Source organism: Diabrotica virgifera, chromosome 5, assembly GCF_917563875.1.
Source record: "Diabrotica virgifera virgifera chromosome 5, PGI_DIABVI_V3a".
NCBI lineage: Eukaryota > Metazoa > Arthropoda > Insecta > Coleoptera > Chrysomelidae > Diabrotica > Diabrotica virgifera.
The window spans coordinates 44123782-44144604 of record NC_065447.1 but is presented as its reverse complement, the minus strand read 5'-3'; the positions used below and the strand labels follow the sequence as shown (position 1 = coordinate 44144604).

Sequence of the window (20823 nt, the reverse complement as noted above, 5' to 3'; positions counted from 1 at the left end):
CGGACAATAATGTAAATTGGACATTGGCGTTAAAGACCCATTGTCCTGAATATCCATTTTCCCTGGTTATTAACGACAATAACCTTAGCTATTGGCCAATGTAAAAAAATAACTTAAAATTAGAGTTTTCATCAATAACAAGTCAATAACGACCGTGGCCAGAAGCAAATGACTAATGTTAATAAATAATGATAAATACCTAAATAAAATTATCCATGATGTATTATTTTTTATTTAAAACAACTTTTCAATTCAATATACATATTTAGATCCATAGTAAATAATGTAATATCATGATACCATAGTAAATAATGTAAGTACCTAAAAAAATTTGAGGCGACGAATTCCACCCTGGGAATCAGGTACCTTGGAGACTATCGCCGTATGGAGACCCCCAAAACCCCCCAGTAACGATTATTGACTGATTTTAAATAATTATAACATAAACCCTAACAACACAAAACATTCCAGGAATGTACTATCAAATTTCTATTAATGTTTGAATGTCCTGAACATTCAAGGAACATTCGGTGAACATCTGATTAAATTATTGGTGGAATGTTACCACCAGACATTCTATGAACATACTACCAGTGTCCTATACTTTAAGTGAGGCCAGTGACTATTCAATTTGCGTTAATTTTCAAATTTACCGCGCGTGTTCTATGTAAGTAGAGTCGCGTGCCGCGTGGTCATCACGTTTTCACATTTCATGATAACCTAAAAATTTATGATTGAATGGAAAATGAAAATTAGAATTATATTTATAGTGGCTTTTTTTGCTGTTCTGTATGTTAGTTTTGCTCTGGCTGGATCTCTTTTGTTTAAACAATTATGTAAGTATTATAAAATCCGTTCTCAATTTTCTTTATTCTTTATGAAACGAATTATTTATGCATATAGTATACCTTTAAATAGTACCTATTTTTTTATGTTTAATTGTAAAGAATAGAAAAATTACCATCAATTTTAATTTTTTTTTTAGAATCAGCTGAAAGTGGTCTACAAAAAAACCAGGAAGGAAACGTATAGCCTTGTGGCTATGAAAGGCAAAAGAAAGATATATGTAGAAAGTGTATTGGCTAGTTGGAAGAAACTCCACATTGTCGATGCATAATAAGTTATTAATTTATAAACAAATATTAAGACCTGTATGGACTTATAAATGCCCACTAGGGGGGTGTACTTACTAGACCAATTAATAAAAAAATTATACAAAGATTCCAGAACAAAATACTGGGAAATATTGCAGATGCTCCTTGGTATGTGACAAAGAGTGATCTCCATGAGGACCTAGAAATGGAACCTGGATATAATCATCAAGAAAATGGCAGGAAGTCACGAGCAACAACTTCATAAGTACGAGAATATTGAGGAAATCCAGCTCCCGATACTACTGGGCAAACTAGAAGATTGAAGAGGACAAAGCCTTTTGAACTAGTTTGAGTGATAGGTGATAGTGAAAAGCAGAGCACAGTGCTTGTGTGTCTGTGTATGTTAAAATAGTGCCCGATCTTGTTAGATTAGATAGGAGACGCTATGGGGTAAGCTCTTCATTCTAAGGAACAGTAGTAATTTAGGTTAAATTAAAATTGCTTATTGGTCAGTTATGACCAGATTGTAATTGTAATGGACAATTCAATATAATGAATCATTATCGTAGTGATGATTATGGAAAAAAATATATGACAAGATTTTGGTATGGCAACATATACTTCTGGTATATCGTCGGTGATGTGACAATACCTCCTATCTGCTTTTTCATGAATTTTGTAGGAGACCAAAAACCATTTTTAGGATCATATCCTGTTTTCACATGTAAATGAAAACAGGAGGTGACTGTAAAAACGTTTTTAGTTTCTCTTACAAAACTCATGAAAAAACAAATCGGAGGTATTATGTCACATCAGCGACTATAGCGTACATTCATGGAATCTTCCAACAAGACATTCAAGGAATGTTTAAAATGCTGACACAGGACTTTCCTGGGACATTTAGGGGACGTTCTTGTGCTTTTGAGGATATTCCAGGAATGTTTGGTGTTATTAGGAAAACTCCAGGCGGCGAGTTCCACTAGGTACCTTGGACTCCTTGGAGACCATCGCCGACATGAAATTCGTGTTCAGCGACCCCAAACCTCCGAATAAAAAATCGAACTTATTTTCGTCAATATTTCCCGGGTTCTAAATTTTTCATTATCCATCTCTTCGAGATTCACTTTGAAAATGCATTTTTCTTATGCCCAAAATGATATTTTCATCTCTCGGAGAACAATTTAGTTCACAAAATTTTCTGATACTCTCCCGAATCGAATGCAAAAAGTTGCATGACGATTCATTTTACTGCACAACATTCCTATAGGTTTATTGCTTCGTTGCCTCGCCTATTCCTAAAAATAGAATGTAGATAGATTTTCAAAAATACGTATTTGCGTTACGTTTATTTAATGACACGTGAAATGTACCGAAAATATTGTAAAGCAAACAACAAAGAACCGAAATGAAAACATGGAACTAAATATTACGTTTTCCGATGTGATTTGGTATAAAACAACATATATTTTGTTGATATAAACTAGTTGCTATGTGATTCATCCATTTAATTAAAAAACCGATGTGTAAAAGAATTAAACTGATACATTCAGTACACATTTTTTTATTTTTGCTTTTATTTTATTTGGTGAGGCATCAGGTAATGTTACATATTAGATAGATAGTGTTAGAGGGATAGAGAAAATAATTAGTGTTGAAGTTGAATCGATTTATATGTATATTAAGAGTATTTTTATTGAAAGTGGAAAAGGAATGCCAAACGTATAAAATATTTAAAACAAGTAGTGAAAAATAATGCCAGTGAAAAGTAAAGTATGGGAAAACAATCCTACGGTACGTACAGGCAAATTAGAGTAGGAGAACATTAACTTGGGAAAAGGATCACTATAGGAGCAATGCGACCAATTTGCGGTGTGATGATAGTATACTTTTATCGTCTAGCTAGAGTACGCCTATGTAGTCCACAAAGCGTGATCTTATACCGTCTCTGACAGTATGAAAGACCGGACAGAAATCCATAGGTCATTCTTTGTGTGTTGAACGGAGAATAACTAACCAGGAATAGGTACGCCGAACGTATACCGGAACATAGCTATGTGCGTTGAACATGGTCATCATTAATTTTTCCATCTGGTGCGTTGAGCCAGACACCTGCTTCCTTACCTATACATTTATTTTGAGTTGTTGAAATAAATGCGACTCCAAATAAATTCTCTTGAACGTCATGGTTTATTATTCACACAGATGTGATCAAGATATCCTATTGACAGTATATAAAAGCCTTATTAGATCTAAAGTCGATTGTGGCTCAATAGTGTATGGATCTTCCAGTCAATCACTTTTAAAAGAGTTGCAAACAGTCAAAAATGCTGCTGTAAGAATAGCCTTAGGAGCTTTTTGTACTACACCCACAGATAGCTTACTATGTTTAGCAGGAGAAATGCCTATGGAATTAAGAAGACAATAACTGAGCCTAGCATACGCCGCAAATGTGTCAGCAAATAGTGAAAATCTCGTCAGAGATAATGTCTTTGCTTCTCGTTTTCACACAACGTACCTTCAAAAGAAAACATCAAAACCCCCTTTTTATGAAAGACTTAACAGCTACATGACGAGTAATAATATTGTCTTCCCTACGTTATACCAAACCAACCTCTTTACCACTCCCCCTTGGATTGTCAGAAAACCCTTTCTAAACATAAGTTTAACAAAGACTAGTAATCAACTGAATGTGTCCTCTATGGGTAAACAATTTTATAGTAATATTGATAAGTATCAGAATTATCAACATACAGGGTGTAACGAAAATACAGGTCATAAATTAAATCACATATTCTGAGACCAAAAATAGTTCGAATGAACCTAATTTACCTTAGTACAAATATGCACATAAAAAAAGTTACAGCCCTTTGAAGTTATAAAATGAAAATAGATTTTTTCAAATATATCGAAAACTATTAAAGATTTTTTATTGAAAATGGACATGTGGCATTCTTATGGCAGGAAAATCTTAAAAAAGAATTATAGTGAAATTTGTGCACCCCATAAAAATTTTATGGGGGTTTTGTTCCCTTAAACCCCCCTAAACTTTTGTGGACGTTCCAATTAAATTATTATTGTGGTACCATTAGTTAAATTCAATATTTCTAAAACTTTTTTTCCTCTTAGTATTTTTTCGATAAGGCAGTTTTTATCGAGTTGCGGCTTCTCTTTTAATATGTTTACATAAAAATTTTATGGGGGTTTTGTTCTTTAAACCCCCCAAATGTTTGTGTATGTTCCAATTAAACTGTTACTGCGGTACCATTAGTTAAACACAGTGTTTTTAAAACTTTTTTGCCTCTTTGTATTTTTTCGAGAAGGCACTTTTTATCGAGATGTGACTTCTTTTTTAATATGGTTCAAAATATACCTAAAAATGTAAATCATAAATAAATTTTCATATTATTACCAAGTCTCCATAATCGTACTTAGCCATATACAAATATGTGGTGGATTTGACAAATATTCAAAATATCTCGATAAAAACTGTCTTTTAGAAAAAGTACTAAGAGGCAAAAAAGTTTTTAAAATAGTGTATTTAATTAATGGTACTACAATAATAATTAAATTGGAACGTACACAAAAGTTTGGGGGGGTTTAAAGGAACAAAACCCCCATAAAATTTTTATGGGGTGTCTAAATTTCACTATAATTTTTTCTTAAGATACTACTACCATAAGAATGCCACATGTCTATTTTCAATAAAAGATCTCTGATAGTTTTCGATATATTGGAAAAAATCGATTTTCATTTTGTAACTTCAAAGGGCTGTAACTTTTTTTATGTGCACATTTGTACTAAGGTAAGTTAGGTTCAATCGAACTATTTTTAATCCCAGAATATGTGATTAAATTTATGACCTGTATTTTTGATACACCCTGTATATATACCGATGCATCCAAATCAGAAAAAGGAGTTGGATATGCTTTTGTACACAATGGCTATACTGCTTCATACAAAATCTCGAATTTTAGCACAGTATACACAGGAGAACTATTCGCAATCTACAAAGCATTAGAATATACCATAAATGTTAACATAGACAGATGCCTAATAATAACAGATTTTTTAAGTTCTATTAGCCTCTTAGGCACCATTTACCCAACCATCCTTTGTTGCGATTGATAAAGAACCGTTTATACCAACTTCAGCAAAAGAATGCCATAGTAAAGGTTATGTGGATTCCGTCGCATATAGGTATACATGGTAATGAAAGAGTAGATGCTGTAGCCAAATCTTTAGTTAACAACGAAGAGTTAACAGAAACTACATACAAAAAAGATTTTCATCACTGGATGAACTCCGCACTAAGTGAACGGTGGCTTCAATACTGGGACCAGTCTCAAGAAAAGTTGCGGGACATAAAAACAACAGTTACAAGATGGAAAAGTAAGTGTACCAACAGGAAAGAGCAGACTATATTAAACAGACTGAGATTAGGACATACACGCCTAACACATGAGTACCATATTACTGGAAGTGTTCATCCAATGTGCGGTAAGTGCGGTAACAGCTTAAGTGTAAAACATATATTCCTTGAATGCCCGGCTTATGCAAATAACCGGAAAAAGTGTAAACTACCGATAACGCTACGCGAGTGTTTAGAAGAGGACTGTTCGTCAGTTTTAAGTTTTGTGAAATCAATAGGGATCTACAACCAAATATAAACATCAGCACTGTAAAAATCAATGTTATGTATTAATGTTATTTACTTACCAACAATGGTAAACAAAAAATTTGTAATACCGAGCGGCCCTAATAACCACATAGGTTGATGCGCCTTAAATTAAAAAAAAAAATATCGAATATCTTCACACTAATCTTCGGAGGTTTACTAAAGCTCTATATGTAGAACATAATTTATTTAACCTTCGGATGACCAAGCGGGGGAAATTGTGACCCCTGCGTATGCTTTTCTTTAATAAATTCAAAAGTATTTTTAATTTTTAACTCATTATTTTTTTATTTGACTTTAATATCATTCTACATATCCTCATATTTTGAAATAAAAAAAATTCCCTGTAATTTACGAATAAAAAATATATTCTGAAGTTGATGTTTAGTAAAATAGTGTCTGCTATGTGTAATTACAAGTAGTTTTACGCTAATGACGTCGACTTTGCAAAGTGACAAGACACTTACTTAACATACACACTACACATGACACTAATACTCATGTTGTGACTGGCTGAATGACATAAAGTTCATGCCAAAAAAAATTAAAATTAAAAAAAAAAAAAATTTTTGTTAATTTTCATTTTTGACATTTTTGGCCTGGGGTCATTTTTCCCCCCTTGATCATCCGTGTAACAAAAAAAGATTGGTCATCGGAAGGTTAAATGACGAAATTAATAAGTAATTAACGATTATTATCTTTTCCTTTGTATGTTTAGTTCAAAATAAATATCTTAACAAAACCAAATCTTGTCTCTGACTGAATTTACTATCCGAGGTTATCATAGTGGCAATAGTGTTGTAGTATTCCAGGCCAATAATTGTTGCCCTGAAGACTCATGGTCTTCTAACACTATTGCCACAAATTCTTTGCATTTCTCCTGAGTGTTTTGCCACAAATTCTTTGCATTCCTCCTGTAGTGTTCCTTTTCCCAAGTTAATATTCTCCTTTTCTCACTTGGCTACACCGTACTGATAAATTCGTATTTACGGTGACCTTCCATCATATTATGATTATATTATTCCGTTACTCTCACATTATCTTTCACTACTTGTTTTGAACATCTTTTACGTTTGACATTCCTTTACTCAGGTAGCTGTAGCCTCCGCGGATATTATTACTTTATGCTGAAAACTCAGGGTCATCTAACACTATTGCCAAAAATTGGCCGCATGCTCATGATCCTTGTGAAACTTCGTAAAACAAAAGTAGAAGATAAAACTAAAAAACCAAAATTCGGTTATTTGAATTTTTTGTATACATTTTGAGGTTATGTAGTAAAAAAAGTGTAAATACGAAAGTTGTAGATCTTTTTATTGTCTACAACTTTGCCGTTAAAATTTTTCCATCGGACTTGTAATTTTCCTGAAATTATGTTAAACCGTTTTTTACCCAGTTTTTTACCTCAGACCACCTTCCTTTTCCAATGGATTCCATTCTGTTACTTTCTTTTCACTTTTTATCATTTTGAATTCTTTGGCCCTGGTCTATACGGTGGATTAATATTTTTGAAAACCACATTGATCTGATATAAACTTTTTTTATACTAACTACCACAAGACTCTGACTGAGCACTGACTTTTAGTACTCTCTTTACTGGAACAAGTAGCTTCAATCACCAATAATTCTCCCACGCAATACTCGACTGTGTGGCGCACTACTGCACTAGCCTCATAGAGACCGGTTAAAAGCTTCTAGTAGCTTGTACCAGTGATTAGTTGAATTCTAGTCTCTGATAGCGGGTCTACGCATTAAAAACGATTTTAGCGTGTAGACGCCACTATCCCTATGAAATACTCGCCTCCAGTACTTGCCCCAGTAACTTGTACGAGTTAGTGGCGTCTACACGCTAAAATCGTTTTTAATGTGTAGACCCGGCTTCGAGGACTTCTTAGCACCTCAACTAATCACTGGTACCAACAACTAGAAGCTTATAACCCGTCTCTACGGTGCTAGTGCAGCATACAGTCGAGTATTGCACAGGAGAAGTAATGGTGGGGGAACCTACTCGTTCCAGTAAACATGTTTGCTTTCTATTTACTCGACTGGCATGAACACTCGCAGCGAATACTCTATTGGAATATAAAATACCAATTTACGCAAGGCGAGTAATTTACGCAAGGAGAGTACTAATGGCTTGATTACACGTACGAGTACAGTGGCGAGACAGCAAACTGTTACTAGGCCGAGACAGTGGTGAGGGTTACACGTAACGAGTATTGTAGCGAGACAGTGTTCTCGGCCGAGTGCTCGTTTGGTATAAACATAATAACGAGTACTTGGCCGAGCACTCGACCCAGTCATATGGCGAGACAGTCACTCGGATCTTGTTCTATTTACTAGGCCGGGTCCTCGACCTCCCACCCTTCAATTGTATACTCGCCAATCCACTCGGTATGTGTAAACAACACTTGCTGTGTCACTGTGCATATTACCACTTCATCAAAAGAGACGACTTATGTTAATCAATGTGATTTGTGATTCTTAAAAAAAGCTAATAAATGGAACTTAGATAGGACAATAAAGTTTGGTTCAATTGTATAGATAAGTTACACCCGTGCTTATGAAATTTCAAATTTTTGGAGTATAAAAATAAACAAAAACGTAATGGAGCATATGTATCGATTATAGAAAAAATAAATATTGTTGGTTTTAAAACTCAAGAAGTCAAATAAAATAAAAAATTTAAATTCGACATATAGACAAGAAATAAAAAAATCAATGAATCGAAGAAATCCGAGATTTGGTCTTCTTAAATACATTGTCTATAGCCCAAAGACGCTTATCTCCTTCTCATAATATATCGGTCACCTCTTGTATAAGCAGTGGTATAAGCCGTTTGATATATTTTTAGTGTTAGCTTTACGATCCATATGTAGATACACTACTCCTTGTTTTTGTGAATCGAAACTGAACTGACTGTCCTCCAAATTAAAAAATTGCCAAATACGTATAAACCATCTCTCGCCCTCATCACTATCTCGGCCTAGTATCAGTTTGCTGTCTCGCCACTGTACTCGTTACAGAGATGATTTATGCGTATTTGACAATTTTTGAATTTGGAGGTGAATCAGTTCAGTTTCGATTCACAAAGACAAGGAGTAGTGTACTTATGAATCGTAAAGCTAATATTAAATATATATCAAACGGCTTATACCACTGGTTATACACGAGTTGACGGATATATTAGGAGAAGGAGATAAGCGTCTTTGGACTATAGACAATGGATTTTAAGAAGACCAAATCTCGCTGCTCCCGATTTCTTCGATTCATTTATTTTTTTATTTATTTTCTATATGTCAAATTTAATTTTTTTATTTTATTTGACTTCTTGAGTTTTAAAACCAACAATATTTATTTCTTCTACAATCGATACATATGCTGCATCACGTTTTTGTTTATTTTTATACTCCAAAGACTTGAAATTTCATAAGCACAGGAGTGACTTATCTATAGAATTGAACTAAACTTTATTGTCCTTTCCAAGTTTGTTAGCTATTTTTGAGAATCACAAATCACATTGATTAACACAAGTCGTCTCCTCTGATGAAGTGGTAATATGCACAGTTACACAGCGAGTGTCATGCCCCGGAATCTCATATGGAAAAATTGGGGAATTTCCCCCACCACTTCCACACCGCTCAGCTAAATAAAGAGAAACGACAGCCTTTCTCGCTCACGAAGACTTTAACCAATCATTTATGTTAAAACACCATACCTGAATGTCACAAATAAAATAATCAAACGAGGCTTAACTCGATTGTCAATTCTTCAAAAGTAATGACAACTCTAGAGTTAGTGCAAGTACAAATAATTTTCTATTAGTTTACAGTTTTTATTGTATTATCTGTAACGATTTATTCTTAGTAATTTCAATTTAAGTTGGTTCCTTATCCTTCGTTTATAAAGTGTAGTGTGTAGTTTTGTTTTAGTTGCGAAAGAACTTTGGTGTTGTGTTAATAAAAAAAATAAACATGGTTTATTATTGTTGTGTACAAATCATAGAAAAGTTAGAAAATGCATAGGTAAATGGTAAATAGTAATTAGTTTATAACTGTTTTATCTGAAACAACGAATAAATACACGTACATACTTATATTTAGAAAAAAAATTGTCTAACTTTTTTATATCCCTTTTCCTTACTAAATTTGACAGCAAAAATAACATATTTTGCAACTTGAGAATTCCGAATAATTTATGAGTATTACTTAGATATTATTTAAACAAAATACTTTAACAAGCTTAGTAAGTTTTGGTATTTTATTTTAATAATATAGGTGAGATTATTTCTTGTAAAATATCAAGATATTTTAATTAGTAACGAAATTGCCCGCAAGAGGCGCTAAACGGATAAAATTAATGCTTGTCCATTTGAATTTCCCGCCAATTTGTGATTAGTTAACACATCGCTCGCAAATGGCGTAAGGAACCAAATTTTTACAGTGAGTTGCCTATCTATCTGGTAATACTATATATTATTTATCTATGGCGAGTGTTTTTTACACATACCGAGTGGATTGGTAAGTATACTATTAAAGGGTGGGAGGTCGAAGACTCGGGCTAGTAAGTAGAACAAGATCTGAGTAACTGTCTCGCCATATGACTGGGTCGAGTGCTCGGCCAAGTACTCGTTAATATGTTTATACCAAACGAGCACTCGGCCGAGAACAGTGTCTCGCTACAATACTCGTTACGTGTAATCAAGGTTTTAAAGTCAGTACTCGGTTTTAGCGACTCGTACGAGTTACTAGCGTCGTGTAACTAAGCCATTATGTGACATCGGTCTGTATCATTGAGAGTCTGATTTTGGTTTACGTGGACTCGGAATTGGTACTAGGATTGAATTCTTCCCTGACCTTAGGAAATTGATTTTTGGATGAACTGTCTTATAAATTTGGCAAAATATCCTTTGGATCAAAATTCATATGCTTTTTTTATAAAGTCAGGAGAAATATTACTTGGAATAGGGGAGAAGTTCTTATAGTTATGTGGTACATTTTCTGTTTCGACCATCGTTAGTGATGTATTTATTGCATTTTGTCGTTTTGATCATATTCTATAGACTGTTATCCTTCTATGTTTTAACTATTCTGTTTTAGCTTTAACTAAATCAAGATTCACATGTTTTTTTTTTATAGAGGCAAGGCAATAGAAATATTATTTGGAGTAAAGGAGGTGTTCCTATATATTCCTGTCGCCAGGGGGGTACAACGGCCTCCTTAATTCAGATGGACTTAGCCAAGTTTTTTTATGTATTTTGACCCTTAAAACATGAAATTTTTTAGGCAACAGTCGATCCGGATGTCGATAAAATTGTTATAAACAAAGAACTTGAGGAATCACATAACAGCGATTTTTCGGAAAACAAAACATTGTTTTGTACTTTTTGGGTCATTCTAAGCAAGAAATGATTTTACGAGTTCTTTAGTAGGATGCATAGTTTTCGACATAAACGCGGTTGAACTTTCAAAAAATCGAAAAATTGCAATTTTTGAACCCGAATAACTTTTGATTGAAAAATAAAATAGCAATTTTGCTTACCCCATTTGAAAGTTCAAGTCAAATTCTATCGGTTTTGATTACTTTCATTGCTAAAAATTTTATTTTTTGCTTGTTAAACAAAGCTATAAACACATAGTGATTGAATGATGTTTGAAATCGAACGAGTAGGCGCATACAGACAATTTCTACGTAGATTACGTACATTAAAACGCATGCATTATCACGGAAACACTGTGTTTATGGCTTTGTTTAACAAATAAAAACTTAATTTTTAGCAATGCAAATAATCAAGACCAATAGAATTTGAGTTGAACTTCCAAATGCAGTAAGCAGAATTGCTATTTTATTTTTTAATCAAAAGATTTTGGGGTTCAAAAATTGCACTTTTTCGATTTTTTGAAAGTTCAACCGCGTTTACCTCTAAAACTATGCACCCTACGAAAAAACTTGTAAAACCATTTTTTGCTGAGAATCACCCAAAAAATATAAAAAAAATGTTTTGTTTTGCGAAAAATCGCTGTTATGTAATTCCTCAAGTTCTATGTTTATAATAAACTTATCGACATCCGGATCAACTGTTACCCAAAAAATTCGTGTTCTAAGGGTCAAAATACATAAAAAAAACTTTGGTAAGTCCATCTGAATTAAGGAGGCCGTTATACCCCCCTTGGCGACAGGACTAATATTTCTGTGGTACATTTTCTATTCCGTCTCTCGTTAGTGGTGTATTTAATGCATTTGTCGTTTTGATCAAATTCTATAAGTTGTTTTCCTTCTATGTTTTAACTATTCTATGTTTTAACTTAGGAAGGCAAAGTTTAATTCAAATTTCTTGACATTTTCTAATAAACAGAACCTAATAGACTAATAATAGGCTAATAGAGGTTAATAGGTATTTCTTCTGTACTTTTACAAATGGTAATGTTCTGTTCTAAAAAATTTATTAGCTTAAAGATAATATTACTTTAGCTTTTAGCTCTTTATATTTAATGAATCAAATAAAAAAATAGTTGTACTTAATTTGAATTTGTTACAAAATCGACTAATTCTGAAACATTTCTCAATTAACTCTAAATTACTGTAATAACGGAGTGAGTGGTTGTGACGGAGGTCGAGCTAAGTTTTGACAGCTCTATATTAGTTATAATAATGAATTAATTTAACTTAAATTACAACCGTTGGAAAACAAAACAAGCTTTATATTAATGTTAATATTACTTAAATTGTATTGTCTAACAATATTGGACTTGGCAATTACAAATTACAATAATAAGTTCTTACTTAACATTAGTTTTTGGCGTCGATCGTACGTCATACAACTTAAAGGTTTTCACTGACAAAGGTAGTTAAAATAGTATATTAAGAATGGAGAACGGTAAGGGTTTTATACCGATCGAAGACAATTGTTTGGAGGAGGAGCGGAGCGACGACTCCAATTATTGTCTGAGATCGGTTACCCTTAACGTTCGACATGCTTATAACGTTTTTTACACGATTGATACCATTATAAATTATAAAATTAAACATTTTCGTCATATTGACTAGTTTCATTCATTTTATCAAGATAGATACTTTGGTTGTTAGGTAGTAACTAGGGTGCATAGCAACAATGGAGAATTGAGTTTTTATTTAGTTGTCAATAATTTTAAGTACAATTTTGATTATTATAAATTAGAATATGAGCGAAAGTGAATTTGAAGAAATTGAACGGGCTTGGGAAGAAGGGTGTTCCGCAATTATTCCCGAAAAATCCAAAATCCGTTATCAAAATACCTACCAAAGTTTTAAAAAATGGTGCGAAGGCCAGAATTTAAGAATCGAAGAAAAGACTCTATTGGCATATTTCGTTCAAAGACATATGCAGTTGAAAGCTACTGGAAGCCTCTGGGCAGAATATTCAATGATTATATCCACCGTTTTTCTTTATGATGGCATTGATATTTCCAAGTTTTCAACTTTGATCGCGTATTTGAAGAGAAAAACTGTTGGCTATAGGCCTAAGAAAGCAAGCATTTTTACACGGGAGCAATTTGAAAAATTTCTGATGGAAGCACCGGATGAAGAATTTCTAGTTCACAAGGTAATATAAGCTAGTTTAGGTAAAAGAAATATTCTAATGAAGATTTTTTCATAATTTGTAGGTCGCAATGATATTGGGAATATCTGGTGCCTGTAGAAGAGAAGAATTATATAATATTACTATGAATGACATCCAACAAACCGATGGTTTAATGATATTAAAAGTACCCAATACAAAAACGAACATCCAGCGTACTTTTACAGACGTTAATAAACCAGAAGATAAAATTCCATATTTAGAAATTCTGCAAAAGTATATAAAACTTCGTCCATTACAAGTAAAATCAAATCATTTGTTCTTAAGATACGCCAAAGGAAAATGTTGTGCTCAAGTAATAGGGAAAGGGACCATCGGGGGCTGGCCTTCTCAAATTGCCAAATTCTTAAATTTGCCTAATCTCGAGAACTATACTGGCCATTCGTTCAGGAGGACATCAGCAACGCTTTTGGCTAATAAAGGTGTTGATGTCATCGGATTAAAGCGTCATGGAGGTTGGCGTTCATCGACAGTGGAAGAAAGCTATGTAGAAGATTCTCTTCAAAATAAAATAGATTTTGCCGAAAAAATATTGTTCAATACTAGTAATACTACTAATGTATGCGATTCTGCAGGAGTTTCTGTTAGAAGTGAAACCACAGCCCAAACAAGTGGGATTTCATTAAATATTTTAACAAATTGTACCATAAGTTTCAATATTAATAAATAATTCGTTAGTTTTCTTTATTCTTTCAAAAAATAAATTAAAATTAAGAGATTTTTTAACTCGACGGTAAGTGAATTACTTACCGTCGAGTTGGAGTACTTACCGTCGAGTTGGATTACTTACCGTCGAGTTGCTAGTAAATGTCACCTACTGACGTAAAATCTCAAAAAGTCACGGTAAACAGTCAAATATGATCAATCGTGCAAAAAAAACATTTATTAACTGTTACAACTATACTCCACTGCTTTATTAATTGAAAATAATTGAAATTAATTACAATATAATTACTTTTATATTAAATCTATATTCTGAATATAAAACTAAAACTGCTGTTAGGGATCGCTGGCCTCCGGGGTTATTGCACCATAATTTATAGCCATACAAAAAATGAAAAAAAAAATAAAACTGCAACAACTAATATTTTGAATAAATTCTGAAAAAATATTTACTAACAAATCTACTAATTAATTTTATCATTTTCATCTCAAATTGTAAGCATTTGAGATGTAGAAGTATTGGAGAATACTTAAAATGCCGTGGACTGACTAAGTCATAAATGAGAAGATCCTCACAGAAGAATGTAGAGGAACTGACAGGTACTGGCCACCATCAAATCTGAAAAGTTACAATACTTCGGACACATTATAGATTAAGAGGCAGAGCTGAAAAATCTCTTTGAATTTACTAAAGCTAGATTTTTCACAGTTGATTAATGTGCTTTCCTACGAAGGTAATTAAATCCATTTACTAAGGCTGAAAATCAGTACACACATTCTAAATTAAATATAAATAAAAGTTATTATAGTCGGTCAGCTGTATGACGGGACAGAGCCGGTCGGTCTAATGTTGATTGAGGAAATGAAGCATGTTGGCTCGAAATTTTTTCGTCTAGCATGGATTTACTTGAAATTTTCACAGAAGGTAGCCAATAGTCTAAGGATAATTTTCTATATCATGGCGCTATCATACGCTAAAACCTTGGGGACTGGTTGCCTCCCCATCTGGGGGTGGGAATTTTTTATTACATTTTAACCATGTAATTCGATGTAAAAAGTGATTCTAAAATCACTAATTTCTAAAAAGAAAAAAATGTTTTTTACATTTTCTTCGTAAAACTAATATTTTTCGAGTTATTCGTGCTTGAAAATAACTGTTTTTCGACGAAAAAATCGACTTTTTTAGAGGGATTTCCGAGAATACCTCGAAAAATATTCTATATATTTTTGGCGATAAAAAGTTTCTTCAAAATTGATTTTGTAGGATTTTTAAAGAGCTATAAGACTGTGTAAATTATAATCCGTAAGATCTCTTAGTTTTTAATTGGGGCGGGTTTAAAGGGCTCGAATAAGGGGGTGTTTGCTGGTAAATAGAGGTTTTAAACAGCTATATCTGGCTAATTATTCACTGTAATAAAAATCTATGCATAATATAATTTTAGTTATTATAAAAGCTACAATTTAGTTGTTTATAATTTTTTTCGTATCTTCAGTATTTTCGGAGATATTTTGAAGTAAAAGGTGAAAAATACCAAATTGCAAAAAATCAATTTCTTTAAACTCCAATTTTCCATAGTTATGCATTTTACATAGGTCAAACTACTTAAGTGTATTGATAATATAAATATAAAAGGAACTACAGAAGGGTTAAGAACAATTTTGAATTAAGAAGGTAGTTAGAGGTTTATTTTCACTGATTTTTTCGTAGAGAAAAGCAGGTACCGACATTTTTTTGATTATAAGTCGCTTAATTTTCATGCTAGAAACTTATTATTATTATTTTATTTTTTTTGAAAGGTCTAATTGTATACTTGAAAAAAGATTTTTTCCTCGAAAAATGCAAATTTTTCTCATTATTTGGCTTTGAATATTTCAAATTATGCATTTGACGAAAAAAGTTAACTTTTAACATGCTGTATCTCGGTTTTTATTGGTCTTAAATACATTATTGGAAAAAAATTTGGTTTGTGTTACTAAAAGATACAATTTTGATATCTACAGTTTTTTTGATTAAATGCATATTTTTCGAGGTATTCTCAAAAAACCCTCTAAGAAAGTCGATTTCTTCGTCGAAAAACTGTTATTTTCAAGCGCGAATAACTTGAAAAATATTAGTTTTACGAAAAAAGTGTAAAAACATTTTATTCTTAGAATCACTTTTTCCATCAAATTACATGGTTAATATGCAATAAAAAATTCCCACCCCTTAGATGGGGTGGCAACCACCCCCAAGGTTTTAGCGTATGATAGCGGCATGATATAGAAAATGATCCTTGGACTATTCCCTACCTTTTATGAAAATTTCAGGTAAATCCATGCTGGACGAAGAAATTGCGAGCCAAAATGCTTCACTTCCTCAATCGACTATTGGGGCCGACCGACCGGCTCTGTCCCGTCATACAGCTGACCGACTATAATAACTTTTATTTATATTTAATTTAGAATGTGTGCACTGATTTTCAGCCTTAGTAAAAGGATTTATTTACCTTTGTAGGAAAGCAAATTTGATACCCTCTCAGTAACCCCTGTTCTACGTTTCGCTTGACCGACCGTAGTATGTTTCTCTACACAATCACAGTAATCAACTGTGAAAAATCTAGCTTTAGTAAATTCAAAGAGATTTTTCAGCGCTGCCTCTCCGTCTATTATGCGAAATGAATCCAGATATGCTTTGAACAGGTTTATTCATAAAATAATATTATCGAGTTACACTCAACCTCTTAAAATTACCGATTTGTATTGCCCTCGTGACAGTTTCTTTCTCCTTCGGGTCGGGGAATTGAAATTGTCAAAGTGTCACTTGGGATGCAAATCGGTAATTTTAGAGCTCTTTAGAGATTAAAGTTAAAGCACCGAAGATCTTCTCTTCTTCTTCTTTTTATATAGACATGATTCTGTCTGTTTTTTCAATGTGCCTAGTAAGTTGTCGTTCCATCGTTTTCGTGGTCTTCCCACTAATCGTCTTCCTATTGGGGAACCATCTCTCGCTGTCCTGACTACTCTCTTTGTTGTCATTCGGCTTATGTGGTCATTCCATTCTATTCTTCTGTTTCTTACCCAGTTACTAATGTTATCCACCTTGCATCTCCGTCGTATATCTGTACTTCTGGCTCTCTCCCATAGAGTCTTACCATCGATTTTTCAAAGGGTTTTCATCTCCGCTGTTTCGAGCAATCTTTTTTCCTCTCTGTGTCGGGTCGTGTTTCTGCCGCGTATGTCATTATTGGTCTGATGACTTTTTTGTAAATTCTGCCTTTCATTTCTTTTCCGATATTTTTATTTCTCCGTATTGTGTAATTCAGGCAACCTGCTGTTTTCTCTATTCACTTGATCTTCAACTTCTGTTTCGAGTCTTCCGTAGCTAGATAGTGTGATGCCTAGGTATTTAAACTCCATCACTTGTTCTATTATCCGACCTTCCAGCTCCAATTTACATCTTATTGGATCTGCTGTTATAACCATAAATTTTGTGTTTTTTGAGGAAATTAACATGTTAAATTTTCTGGCAATTATGTTGAATTGGTGCAGCATACGTTGTAAATCATCTTCACTTTGAGAGATTAGTACTGCATCGTCCGCATAGCAGATTATTTTAAGTTGTGTCTCTCCTATTTGGTATCCTTTTTTAGTTCTTACTTTTTTTATTATTTGCCCATGATCAGGTTGAACAATAAAGGACTCAAGGAATCCCCCTGTCTTATCTCATTGATGGCTTCAATTGGGTCAGTTAGTTCATCTTCCACTTTTACTTTTATTGTGTTGTTCTGGTAGATGTTTTCTATCGTTTTAATTATTCCCAGAGGTACCTCTCTCGAGTATAACAAGTGGATAACGTCCTTTAACCTTCGGAGTACGAAGACTGGGTCAAGCGTGACCCGAAATTCAGGTATTTCTTAATATTTTATGAAATAATTTTTTTACAAATCCGATTGATCGTAAGTTCTCCTTATTTGTTTCAATCTATTTTTTCGTATATAATTCGTGAACATGCAAATTGCAGTTTTTCCTCTACGTAACATCTATGATGCCGGGTCAGTCCTGACCCGGTCTTCGGATTTCGAAGAATATTTTCAATGTGTTTGTAGGTACACGTAAATCGCAGCCGTCTCTGTTTACGGGTAGACGTACAGTGGAACCCCGATAAGTCGGCCTCCGATAACCGGAAGTCCGGCTAACCCGAACCGATTTTCATCAGACAAAACAAAAATTTTTTCACTTTGAATAAGTTTTTTACCAAGAAATAAACAATACTGTATACAATTGTACGTAATTTAGATGTATTGTGCATATTTTATGTACTTCATGTTTTTGCAATTATAATGGAGTTTATCTGTAAGTATACCGTGTTTTATTAATTTTTACTATATTCTCCGGTTAACTCGGATTTTCGATAACTCGGAGTCTCGATTAATCCGACTTATCGAGGTTCCACTGTATTCAAATATATGGCCGGAGCAAATTTACCTATGCCCGTTTTCTGTAAGGTATTAAAATCTGGCCGCCGGAGCGAACTAGTATATGCCCATGAGTAAACATCTTAAAAAATTTAAATACAATAATTTAGGATTTTCTTTGTTTTTTGTTGAATTAAAGATACTGTTTAATAATACCGACTATTTAAAACATCCTTATAAATAAAATGAGAATGGGTCACGCTTGACCCATCTTCGTAATCTAAGTAAGTCAAATAATCTCCGTACTCCGAAGGTTAATGTGACCCTGTCAAATGATTTCTTAAAGTCCACGAAACATGAATATGCCGGTTTGTTGTATTCCAACGATTTCTCTTGAACTTGCCTCATTATAAATATAGCGTCAGTGCATGACCTTCCCGACCTAAAATCTTCTGCTAATGTTATAATTTCATTCAATTTGTTTGTTATCACTTTTGTTGTTAATTTTAATGTTGTGTTTTAAAACCGAAGATTCAAATTAAAATTACTATAGAATTGACTCATCCGTCGTTGTATACAGGGTGGGTCAAAGAAAACAGCTCACCTCGATATTTGGCAGTATTTTTTAGATTTTAAGAAAATAAAGAAACAGGTCGATTTTTGACCTAAGGAGGACACATTTTTACGGTACATATATCTGTCATTTATTGTCAATCCCCTCCCTCCCACTTCCCCCAGCCCTTATTTTTAAATTAGGAATAGGAGTCGTGTGCTAGCTCATTTGAAAAATTATTTAATTCTCTATTCAGTAATATAAACATTAACATAATTATTTATGCAGGGGGTCCAAGGAAAAAATATTTTAATTAAATTAATTCACACAAAAAGAAGAATGTATGTAATTTATTTAACTCACAATACATTCTACTGCTGACAGAAAACAGAAAAAAATGTTAATTTGATAAAAATATACTTGTTTGTTGCTTAAATTCAATATTCAACCTACCAATAGGCAGATGGGTGGTGGTAGCTTAAACATTGAAATTATTGAAATTAAACGAAAAGCAATGTTTATTTATCAAAAAACATTTTTTTCTGTTTTGTGATAGCAGTAGAATGTATTTTGAATTAAATAAATTACATACATTCTTCTTTTTATGTCAATTAATTTAATTAAAATATTCTTTTATTGAACCCCCTGTATAAATGATAATGTATATGTTTATATTACTAAATATATAATTAAATAATATTTTAAATGAGCTAGCACACGACCCCTATTCCCAATTTAAAAATAAGGGCTGGTGGAAGTGGGAGGGAGAGGTTTGACAAATGACAGATGCATTTACCATAAAAATGTGTCCCCCGTAGGTCAAAAATCGACATGTTTCGGCATTTTCTTAAAATCTAATAACTATTGCCAAATATTGAGTTGGACGCTTTTTTTGGCCCACCCTGTATAATTAAATATTGAAGTTGTCAGTTCAAGATACACAATTAAAGTAAATCTTTAGAATTTGTTTTATTTCCAGCGACGGCACCCTAAAAGATAAATAATTTGTATAAATACAACCTACTGTTTAACTTTTATGATTCATCCAGTTTTGTTTAAACAAAAACTTTTATAGGTTTAATATTTTTTGATGATTTGTTCCCAGTTTTTAGAAGTTATCAATGAATTTAGTTAACTAAAAAATGTTATTTATCCATAAGCAGATAAGCCTGTCATATATGGAATTTTATTTTATTGAATTTACGAGGATAGTCTCTGCGGATTAGGTCCGGTTTGGGTTCAAGGATGCGATCCGTGAAATCTAATCCTTTGGAAATTCGTTGGAGTAGAGTCCTAATTTTTAAAACCATTCATGGGCTTATTCACTGCAAGGGTCGGAAATTGGCTTAAAATCTAAGCTATACCTTTTACGTACCCCTATCAATTGGCTGTTTTAAAAAAAAATGTAAGTTGAAGCAACGACTAATTTAATTATAAGATGAAAGCTTTGTAAAATTCGCTATATTTGTAATCGCTAGCAAATGGAGTATCCAATAAACGAAAACACCGAAATTCTTTAGCTTACTGGATAATCGTTTGTTACATTTTGTTAAACCCACCACGCTTTTTAGTCCTGTCGCCAGGGGGGGTACAACGGCCTCTTTAATTCAGATGGACTTACCCAAGGTTTTTTATGTATTTTGACCCGTAGAACACGAATTTTTTGGGTATCAGTTGATTCGGATATCGATAAGTTTGTTATAAACAAAGAACTTGAGGAATTACATAACAGCGATTTTTCTCAAAACAAAACATTTTTTTTGTATTTTTTGAGTGATTCTCAGCAAAAAATGGTTTTACAAGTTTTTTCGTAGGATGCATAGTTT

At 33.1% G+C, this 20823-nt stretch overlaps 1 protein-coding gene across 3 annotated transcripts in view; it reads right to left on the bottom strand.

The window, feature by feature from the left end:
• The window catches only part of LOC114326149 (beta-arrestin-1-like), a 1212937-nt gene that overhangs the window by 895068 nt on the left and 297046 nt on the right, over positions 1 to 20823 (bottom strand). The gene's annotated exons all lie outside the window — the stretch shown is intronic.